The sequence below is a fragment of the Oncorhynchus nerka genome, linkage group LG24 (genome assembly GCF_034236695.1).
Source record: "Oncorhynchus nerka isolate Pitt River linkage group LG24, Oner_Uvic_2.0, whole genome shotgun sequence".
Lineage (NCBI taxonomy): Eukaryota > Metazoa > Chordata > Actinopteri > Salmoniformes > Salmonidae > Oncorhynchus > Oncorhynchus nerka.
Genome location: NC_088419.1, coordinates 71253611 through 71264639, shown reverse-complemented (window position 1 = coordinate 71264639; position 11029 = coordinate 71253611). Strand labels below are relative to the sequence as shown.

The 11029-nt window shown below is 43.5% G+C and overlaps 1 protein-coding gene across 3 annotated transcripts in view; it reads left to right on the top strand.

Moving 5' to 3' along the window:
* The first annotated feature begins 6370 nt into the window (after positions 1 to 6370).
* Positions 6371 to 11029, top strand: part of LOC115108538 (circadian locomoter output cycles protein kaput-like) — a 52627-nt gene continuing 47968 nt past the window's right edge. For all 3 annotated transcript variants that reach the window (XM_029633007.2, XM_029633006.2, XM_065009126.1), the window contains exon 1: positions 6371 to 6457. The gene's annotated coding sequence lies outside the window, so the exon portion shown is untranslated. The remainder of the gene's footprint in view (positions 6458 to 11029) is intronic.

Here is an 11029-nt window from a genome sequence, read left to right as displayed (position 1 = left end):
CTCCGTCCCAGTCTCAGGTCTTTTGCAGACTCCATCAGGTTTTCTTCCAGAATGGTCCTGTATTTGGCTCCATCCATCTTCCAATCAATTTTAACTATCTTCCCTGTCCCTGCTGAAGAAAAGCAGGCCCAAACGATGATGCTGCCACCACCATGTTTGACAGTGGGGATGGTGTGTTCAGGGTGATGAGCTGTGTTTTACGCCAAACATAACGTTTTGCATTGTTGCCAAAAAGTTCAATTTTGGTTTCATCTGACCAGAGCACCTTCTTCCACATGTTTGGTGTGTCTCCCAGGTGGCTTGTGGCAAACGTTAAACGACACTTTTTATGGATATCTTTAAGAAATGGCTTTCTTCTTGCCACTCTTCGATAAAGGCCAGATTTGTGCAATATACGACTGATTGTTGTCCTATGGACAGAGTCTCCCACCTCAGCTGTAGATCTCTGCAGTTCATCCAGAGTGATCATGAGCCTCTTGGCTGCATCTCTGATCAGTCTTCTCCTTGTATGAGCTGAAAGTTTAGAGGGACGGCCAGGTCTTGGTAGATTTGCAGTGGTCTGATACTCCTTCCATTTCAATATTATCGCTTGCACAGTGCTCCTTGGGATGTTTAAAGCTTGGGAAATCTTTTTGTATCCATATCCGGCTTTAAACTTCTTCACAACAGTATCTCGGACCTGCCTGGTGTGTTCCTTGTTCTTCATGATGCTCTCTGCGCTTTTAACGGACCTCTGAGACTATCACAGTGCAGGCGCATTTATACGGAGACTTGATTACACACAGGTGGATTGTATTTATCATCATTAGTCATTTAGGTCAACATTGGATCATTCAGAGATACTCACTGAACTTCTGGAGAGAGTTTGCTACACTGAAAGTAAAGGGGCTGAATAATTTTGCACGCCCAATTTTTCAGTTTTTGATTTGTTAAAAAAGTTTGAAATATCCAATAAATGTCGTTCCACTTCATGATTGTGTCCCACTTGTTGTTGATTCTTCACAAAAAAATACAGTTTTATATCTTTATGTTTGAAGCCTGAAATGTGGCAAAAGGTCGCAAAGTTCAAGGGGGCCGAATACTTTCGCAAGGCACTGTATATCTATCTCACACAGAATAACCCACAGCCTCTAGTCCTGAGGGGCCGCAGCACCCGGCCCAACCTTACCTCCTGTCTAGCAGACTCTGTGGGAGGATGAGGAGTGTGGTGTAGGATGAAGGTCCACCCAATGTGGAGGCACTGTGGGGATGGCAGAGGTCTGTGTCCCCCCCTAGGGGAGGGGGGTAGTTACAAGAGTCACTGTATGTACTATATAAGGATACAACATGCTCACAACCTGCCATTGGATACAAATTATAAGGAAATTGTGCATGTCAAGTTATAGTAAATACTGTATAGAAAATTATATTTACCATCTATTTCTATTCATCACTTTAAAAATAACAGTTTTGAAATGTCTACCTTGTATTTTTAGCTATTAGATTGAGCCTATCATTCCTTATCTGATGAATTGGTGACAAATATTTCTCAGCAAAACTGATTTTGCATGAAAATACTTGGGTGAAAGATGTTTGAAACCCCAATAAATGCTCAAAGTTTCTGAACATAAGAGAAGAGGCATTACAAGTGTTATACGTTTATAGAGTTTTGTACTTTAAGAGCTTTGAAAATATACCACTTACATCTGAAAAATGTACCAAAATGATTGAAAAAAACAAACGTTTATGTTTAAAAAATATTTGATAATGGCGCTATCTGGTGGTTGTCCAAAGAACATCTCAGAAAACATAGTCCTCTCTTCAGCACCAAGCCCATTCCAAGGAAATGGTACAGTTCCCTCATTTAGAAGCTGTGTACATTTGTTTAAGATTATTATCATAGTGTTGAAATCCATACAAAATAAAGTGTTTGTTTGTTCTCAGCTAATGGGTCAGGTTCTGAGTGCTTGTTTGTTTTTTCTCTCTCAATTCCTTCAGGGAAAAAGCACATTTGAGCAGGGGCCACAGAATATCCTAAAGCAGACAGAACTTTGTGTCATGATGGTAGTTAGTAATAATAGCGTAGGACTACTGGATCTATGTTCATTATTATTTTTTACTTATTTAACCAGGCAAGTCAGTTGAGAGCACATTCTTATTTACAATGACTATGTAGGCCTATACAGTAAATCTCCCACATCCAGCATGCTGCAAAATCTTTAGTAAAACAGTAGCCTAAATACAGTTTGTCAGCTTGCAAACCTGCAAACTGACTTTGCACTGAACTATGCCCCAGAGAGCTATCATTAATGGAATGTGAGGTCAATAGTGATAACACAATAAAGACTATAGTTCAAGTATTGTGCCAGAATTCATGTTCTTCCTGTACTTTATACTATTATCAATGGGATACATTTCAGAGTAGGCTATGATATGGTGATAACAATTGCTAAAACAAAAAGTCCATCATTTCCAAACAACCAGGTCAGGTCATGTCTGAAGACCCAAAATAAATATGAAGTTCTGTAGTAGGCTAATATTGTTTTACTGGCTTTGTTATTTCTGTGGATTGTGTGGGTTTACAGCTGAGCTGAACAATAGTCTTGGTCCATTTCGATTATACAGTGTGTCTCTCCTGGTTCCACCCTTAATTGTTCAGAATCTAACAAACGGATAGTCCAAAAATATTGAAAGCTCGTGCCCAACTTTTAAAGGGACGTTCTGTTTGACGTAAATCCTGTTGTGAAAACGCACAATCCAGTGATACGACACACCAGCTGCCAAGCATCTATTTTCCCGCGCACAGTCAAGGTTGGTTGACTCGCGAGTTTGACCTAGTTGGCACTCTGCCAACTCAGTGAGCGCTCATGGAGGCCAAAGATTTGGAACGTTTGTATAACAGGAATTTAGAGCGCGCGTGCGTAGCCACAAACCATTCTTAAAAAGATTCACATGAAACGAGCATAGTAGCCAACATGTTGTTTACACCATCTAATAGCAAAATAAGGATTGTGTTTGCTGTCATTCTGTTTTATGATAAGAATATATACAACTAAAAGCACATTTCTATAATGAACAAAAATATAAATGCAAAATGCAACAATTTCAAAGATTTTACTCAGATGATCCAGCAAGTGAAGAAGCTGAATGTGGAGTTCCTGGGCCTGGCGTGGGTACATGTGGTCTGTGGTAGTGAAGCCGGATGTGGAGGTCCTGGGCCTGGCGTGGGTACATGTGGTCTGTGGTAGTGAAGCCGGATGTGGAGGTCCTGGGCCTGGCGTGGGTACATGTGGTCTGTGGTAGTGAAGCCGGATGTGGAGGTCCTGGGCCTGGCGTGGGTACATGTGGTCTGTGGTAGTGAAGCCGGATGTGGAGTTCCTGGGCCTGGCGTGGTACATGTGGTCTGTGGTAGTGAAGCCGGATGTGGAGTTCCTGGGCCTGGCGTGGGTACATGTGGTCTGTGGTAGTGAAGCCGGATGTGGAGTTCCTGGGCCTGGCGTGGGTACATGTGGTCTGTGGTAGTGAAGCCGGATGTGGAGTTCCTGGGCCTGGCGTGGGTACATGTGGTCTGTGGTAGTGAAGCCGGATGTGGAGTTCCTGGGCCTGGCGTGGGTACATGTGGTCTGTGGTAGTGAAGCCGGATGTGGAGTTCCTGGGCCTGGCGTGGGTACATGTGGTCTGTGGTAGTGAAGCCGGATGTGGAGTTCCTGGGCCTGGCGTGGGTACATGTGGTCTGTGGTAGTGAAGCTGAATGTGGAGTTCCTGGGCCTGGCGTGGGTACATGTGGTCTGTGGTAGTGAAGCCGGATGTGGAGTTCCTGGGCCTGGCGTGGGTACATGTGGTCTGCGGTGAAGAAGCTGAATGTGGAGTTCCTGGGCCTGGCGTGGGTACATGTGGTCTGCGGTGAAGAAGCTGAATGTGGAGTTCCTGGGCCTGGCGTGGGTACATGTGGTCTGTGGTAGTGAAGCTGAATGTGGAGTTCCTGGGCCTGGCGTGGGTACATGTGGTCTGTGGTAGTGAAGCCGGATGTGGAGTTCCTGGGCCTGGCGTGGGTACATGTGGTCTGCGGTGAAGAAGCTGAATGTGGAGTTCCTGGGCCTGGCGTGGGTACATGTGGTCTGCGGTGAAGAAGCTGAATGTGGAGTTCCTGGGCCTGGCGTGGGTACATGTGGTCTGCGGTGAAGAAGCTGAATGTGGAGTTCCTGGGCCTGGCGTGGGTACATGTGGTCTGCGGTGAAGAAGCTGAATGTGGAGTTCCTGGGCCTGGCGTGGGTACATGTGGTCTGCGGTGAAGAAGCTGAATGTGGAGTTCCTGGGCCTGGCGTGGGTACATGTGGTCTGTGGTAGTGAAGCCGGATGTGGAGTTCCTGGGCCTGGCGTGGGTACATGTGGTCTGCGGTGAAGAAGCTGATGTGGAGTTCCTGGGCCTGGCGTGGGTACATGTGGTCTGTGGTGAAGAAGCTGAATGTGGAGTTCCTGGGCCTGGCGTGGGTACATGTGGTCTGCGGAAGCTGAATGTGGAGTTCCTGGGCCTGGCGTGGTAGCTGAATGAATGAGTTCCTGGGCCTGGCGTGGGTACATGTGGTCTGTGGTAAGAAGCTGAATGTGGAGTTCCTGGGCCTGGCGTGGGTACATGTGGTCTGCGGTGAAGAAGCTGAATGTGGAGTTCCTGGGCCTGGCGTGGGTACATGTGGTCTGCGGTGAAGAAGCTGAATGTGGAGTTCCTGGGCCTGGCGTGGGTACATGTGGTCTGCGGTGAAGAAGCTGAATGTGGAGTTCCTGGGCCTGGCGTGGGTACATGTGGTCTGCGGTGAAGAAACTGAATGTGGAGTTCCTGGGCCTGGCATGGGTACATGTGGTCTGCGGTGAAGAAGCTGAATGTGGAGTTCCTGGGCCTGGCGTGGGTACATGTGGTCTGCGGTGAAGAAGCTGAATGTGGAGTTCCTGGGCCTGGCGTGGGTACATGTGGTCTGCGGTTGTGAGGCTGGTTGGATATACAGCCAAATTATCGAAAATTACGTTGGAGGCGGTTTATAGTAGATAAATTGACATTCAGTTATCTGGCAACAGCTATATTGGACAATCCTGCAGTCATCATGCCAATTGTATGCTCCATCAAAACTTGAGACTGTGGCATTGTGTTGTGTGACAAAACAGCACGTTTTAGAGTTGCCTTTTATTGTCCCCAGCACAAGGTGCACCGGTGTAATGATCATGCTGCTTAATCAACTTCCTGATATACCACACCTGTCAGGTGGATGGATTATATTGGAAAATGAGAAATGCTCACTAACAGGCATGTAAACAAACAAACAAACAAACAAACATTTTAGAGAAATAAGCTTTTTGTGTGTGTGGAAAATGTCTGTAATCTTTTATTTCAGCTCATGAAACATGGGACCAACACTTTACATGTTGTGTTTATATTTTTGTTCAGTATACATAGGCCTACATGAAGAAAATGTTTGTAGGGTCGGCTATTATGAGAAAAAGTGTTCAGTAGCAACAAATGATAGGCTATGTGCTGCGTTCATATGCTTGTCGTAGCTTCCTATTTCCTACCTGTGATGTCGGAAATACGACTTCATTTCATTCATGTACTTTTTGGTCGGAACATTTCTTCAACCTATAATAAGACTTTAGCTATCTTGATAAGGTTGATAAGTTAATTATAAGCAACGTTAGATAGCCTATCTAGCTTTCTTAACAATGACAATATCTGTAGTTGTTTAAAACGGATTTGTTATAATCTTTTGTTCCCCACTTGTAAATTTATTCAGACTTGAAGGGTCTTTCAAGTGAATTTACGAATAGGAACTAGGAACTTCCAATATCTCGGATAATACATAAACACAGCAATAAACCCGTTCTAGATACACAACAACTATAATAAAAATAAAGGAAATATGAGGAAGATAAAAAAAAATAGTACTTTATATTATTGATGGAAGAAACAAAAATGTGTTTGGCTGTGTGATGGTAACCCTTTTAGTTTACAGATAATGAACCACTAATATAAACTATGAAACATAATAAATCATTGAATATATATGATTTATATAAAACATCTGGTTTTGTATTTAATATTCATATAAAATACTAAATGAGCCATTTATCCATGTTGACTTTAAAGATTATAATTCCGTATATATGCCTATACGCAGAACACTTTTTTAAGTGCCTCGAAAATGTATAGGCTACTTCTTTCCAAAAATATAATAATTCAACAACAAAACTATTATGGTTATGGATGTTGTGCTAGGATAGATACTTTGTGTTATTATCTAAGCGAAACATAATTCACTCAAACGTCTTACAATATTTGCAAGATATGGATGAGTTTATTGTGCCAAATTGAATGCTCAGTAAAAATGCGCATGCGCGTCAGGAGACCGCGGTAGGCCCTGCTGTTTATCCAACTCTAGTTCAACCCAGCGCAGAAAAACAAGGAGCAGGAAAATCCCGATGAACAGAGAAGGTAAGAATTACATTTTTACCGACAAAATCTACAATAATTTGGAAACGCGCCTGTTTATAGTGCGGACGCAGTCATATTGAAGAGGAGTCAACGGAGATGTTTTCTTGTTGTTGCTATGTTTGCTTGATTCAGAAGGCCTGGTGACCCACATTCATAATCTAGGCTACAAATACCGGAGAGTGAGCAGCAGAACGCCGCAGATGTTTTTGAGGTTTAAATATTCCCCGGGTTTCGTATGTTTACAATCTTCTGTAATATTGTTGCTATATCTATCGCATAATGTGTTAACTTTGTTTCTATATTTAACCTGGTTGCTCGCAGTGACCCCTGTTTTGGAGTGATGAAACGCGCAGTTGGTTTCGGGTGCGCATTTGGAATGACAGCACAGTTGCGTCTGTTTCACAGTAATTTCTAGCGATGTTCATTTTGGGGTTGAACGCTGCGGTTGTGCAGCTAAGGTGCCATTAGCTGTGGATGCGATTGTTACGTTTTTACTGTGCAATCGGATGCTTTCTCATGGATTTGGGCTCTCCCGTGTGAAACAAGTCCAAGTTATCCAGAACATTTTCACCTAGGTTCCGCGGACGCAACCTGTAAACGTAGCGAGCGGGTTGATCCAGTGAGAAATTCAAATCAATATTATGCAGAGGAAATCCGTTGGCTATAACGGGGATAAACATTTAGCATGAGCTTGAATGGGTTTGTCAGTGATCAGATATACTGCCAATGGGCATAATGGACACTGTAATCAAGAATGAGCTACAGTTACAATTCGAACCTCGGATTTTGGCTCATAGAATGAGGGAGAGCATTGTGCGCCAGTACACTAAATAGCTGCAGTTTGTGTATTTTTCTCAAAATATTGCAATGTAGGCTATGGGTAAAAAAATGCAGACCACTTATAGTTGTACGCAGATACAGTGGCTCTTGTAAGCAAGATTTTTAGCATATATACTGAACACAAATATAAATGCAACATGCAACAATTTCAAATATTTTACTGAGTTACACATCATATAATGAAATCAGTCAATTGAAATAAATTAACCAAGGCCCTAATCAATGGATTTCACATGACTGGGCAGGGGTGCAGCCCACCCACTGGGGAGCCAGGCCCAGCAAATCAGAATGAGTTTCCTCCACAAAATGGCTTTATTACAGACAGATATACTCCTCAACTTATGGTAGAGAAATTAACTCTCAATTCTCTGGCAACAGCTCTGGTGGACATTCCTGCAGTCAAGCATGCAAATTGCACGCTGACCTCAACTTGAGATATCTGTGGCATTGTGTTGTGTGACAAAACTGCACATTTTAGAGTTGCCTTTTATGGTCCACAGCACAAGGTGCACTTGTGTAATGATCATGCTGGTTAATCAGCTTCTTGATATGCCACACCTGTCAGGTGGATGGATTATCTTGGCAAAGTAGCAATGCTCAAATTGGTGGAGATTTTGAGAGAGTTTTGGAACATTTCTGGTATAAAAAAATAAAAAATTCAGCTCACGAAACCAACACTATGTGTTGAGTTTATATTTTTGTTCAGTGTATATGGCTTTTGACTCGGCTACAATGTATTCCACTGGTAAAAGTCTAAATGGCTTTAGTTCTAGTAACCAAATCAGTTGAGTAACCTATCTGACCATCTTCATTCTGTTATTGTACTGCCTTGATGTAGGCTACAAATGTTGTTTATTTATGCATGGGATGCCTGACAAATGCAATTTGAGTTCACTGGCTCCTGTGATGCTCAGTGGTGTTGGACAGCCTTGAAAAAATACCAATATGTTTCTTAATCAGCTGTAAAACAAGCAAATCCATGGTAGGTAACAGTAATACATTTTAAAGTGAAAAATCTTGTATGTTAAACAAAAACCAATGATTGCAAAGTTAAACAAACCATACAACTCTATACACAATTTTAGTAACAGAGTGATGCACTGTTTGTGCAGTCATTGTTACTAAACTTTGCATCTGCACTCTGTTACCGTGGAATTGCCCAGTATCACCTAACAATGGCTAATGTTTGCCTAGTCCAGGATGGATACGTCATCTGTTATTGATAAGTTGCCCTCTGACTTATGCCGATCCAATATCTGCACTGACGGATGCAGCGTGTAACCAATGCTGAAACATCCATTTAACCATGCAAATGGAATAACAAGTTGTTCAGTGGCTCTATGGTTGAACAAGTTGAGGGCAGGCCATGGTTAGTAATTCCTATTCTGTAATGGAATAAATATTCTGCACACTCAGGATCAATGCACAAATTTCATTTAAGTATGCTAAGCTTTCAGTCGCAAGACCTTCATCAGAGCATACACATTCTTCTCATTCTTAATAGTTATCCACTCTGAGCTGTATCTGTTTTGTTGACAGTACTAGAGATACCTAGTTTGCCCTGCATCTAGTGCTATCTTTAGTGCTGCGTCTGTGTGACTTGTCTGAGTGACCTTAGTGTTGTTGTTTGTGTTTAGGAGTTTGTGGCAAAGTTGTCTTTGAGTCCTGCACAGAGCATGGCCTTCATGGCCCTTGGCAGCTCTCTTCCCTCAAACCATCATTGGGTGCCACGTCACAGCTCTCACACAATATTGGGCAGGAAGCCATAACCTGCTGCACAGTAGCCTGTTGTCTGAATTCTAGAATCTGCACAGTGACTTTTGGTTTGACTGTGGCCAAGTTAGGTGTGTCAGTCGCTCCCCAAATAGTATGCGGTTTATTTCTTAGCCTAAACCTTGTATTCTTAGAAACTGCACAGTAAGGAAATATGTTTGAGGCAATGTGCATTTGACACCTAGACTCCGGCATACAATATTAGCTGCCCTCAGATGGAGTGACGTATAGATAAAGATAAAATCAAATCAAAGTTTATTTGTCACGTGTGCCAAATATAGCAGGTGTAGACCTTACAGTGAAATGCTTGCTTACAGGCTCTAACCAACAGTGCAATAAAAATAAAAAGGTATTAGGTGAACAATAGGTAAGTAAAAAATAAAAACAGTAAAAAGACAGTGAAAAATAACAGTAGCGAGGCTATATACAGTAGCGAGGCTATATACAGGCACTGGTTAGTCGGGCTGATTGAGGTAGTATGTACATGTAGATATGGTTAAAGTGACTGCATATACATTTACATTTAAGTCATTTAGCAGACGCTCTTATCCAGAGCGACTTACAAATTGGTGCTTTCACCTTATGACATCCAGTGGAACAGCCACTTTACAATAGTGCATCTAGGTCTTTTAAGGGGGAGGGGGAGAAGGATTACTTTATCCTATCCTAGGTATTCCTTAAAGAGGTGGGGTTTCAGGTGTCTCCGGAAGGTGGTGATTGACTCCGCTGTCCTGGCGTCGTGAGGGAGTTTGTTCCACCATTGGGGGGCCAGAGCAGCGAACAGTTTTGACTGGGCTGAGCGGGAACTGTACTTCCTCAGTGGTAGGGAGGCGAGCAGGCCAGAGGTGGATGAACGCAGTGCCCTTGTTTGGGTGTAGGGCCTGATCAGAGCCTGGAGGTACTGAGGTGCCGTTCCCCTCACAGCTCCGTAGGCAAGCACCATGGTCTTGTAGCGGATGCGAGCTTCAACTGGAAGCCAGTGGAGATAAACAGAGTAGCAATAGCGTGAAAGAGGGGGTGGTGGGTGGCGGGACACAATGCAGATAGGTGCGGGGGGCACTTGTTGGTCGGGGCTAATTGAGGTAGTATGTACATGAATATATTGTTAAAGTGACTAGGCATATATGATAAACAGAGTAGCAGCAGCGTAAAATAGGGGTTTGGGGGGACAGGGACACAATGCAAATAGTCCGGGTAGCCATTTGATTACCTGTTCAGGAGTCTTATGGTTTGGGGGTAAAAGCTGTTGAGAAGCCTTTTGGTCCTAGACTTGGCACTCCGGTACCGCTTGACATGCGGTAGTAGAGAGAACAGTCTATGGGGTCTTTGATAATTGTTAGGGCCTTCCTCTGACACCGCCTGGTGTAGATGTCCTGGATGGCAGGCAGCTTAGCCCCAGTGATGTACTGGGCCGTACGCACTACCCTCTGTAGTGCCTTGCGGTCGGAGGCCGAGCAGTTGCCGTACTAGGCAGTGATGCAACCAGTCCCAAGCACAACACAACAGCCTAGGGATCTCTAAGCTGAACCTGACAGCACTGCAGCAGGGAATGGCAGCTCAGATCGTATGCCCACCGACTACAGTTACATTACAGCCTGATAGTATTATGTCCTTAGGGCTTTTGATCTTGGAGCGTGTTATTAGTTCTTCACTGCAAAATACCTTTGACAGTCTTGAAATCAATTGCAGTGTTAAAGAATCGATCCAAACCTTTGTGAAATGTGTACAAAATTAGCTGTGGAGTTCAGGAATCGATCCATGATGTGGGGGTGTGATGACTTCTCTGTTGGAAATAATTAATGAGGAAACACACAAACAGAATGTCCTTTTTTAAGGTGGCAGAGTGAGGAGAGATCGAAACAGGCATGTGGTAGTACGGCTATAAGACCACATCCCTTTTGTAGCTACTCTGAACTTACCCTCATTTTCATTATGATCTTCCAGTAGAATGGAGGCTAA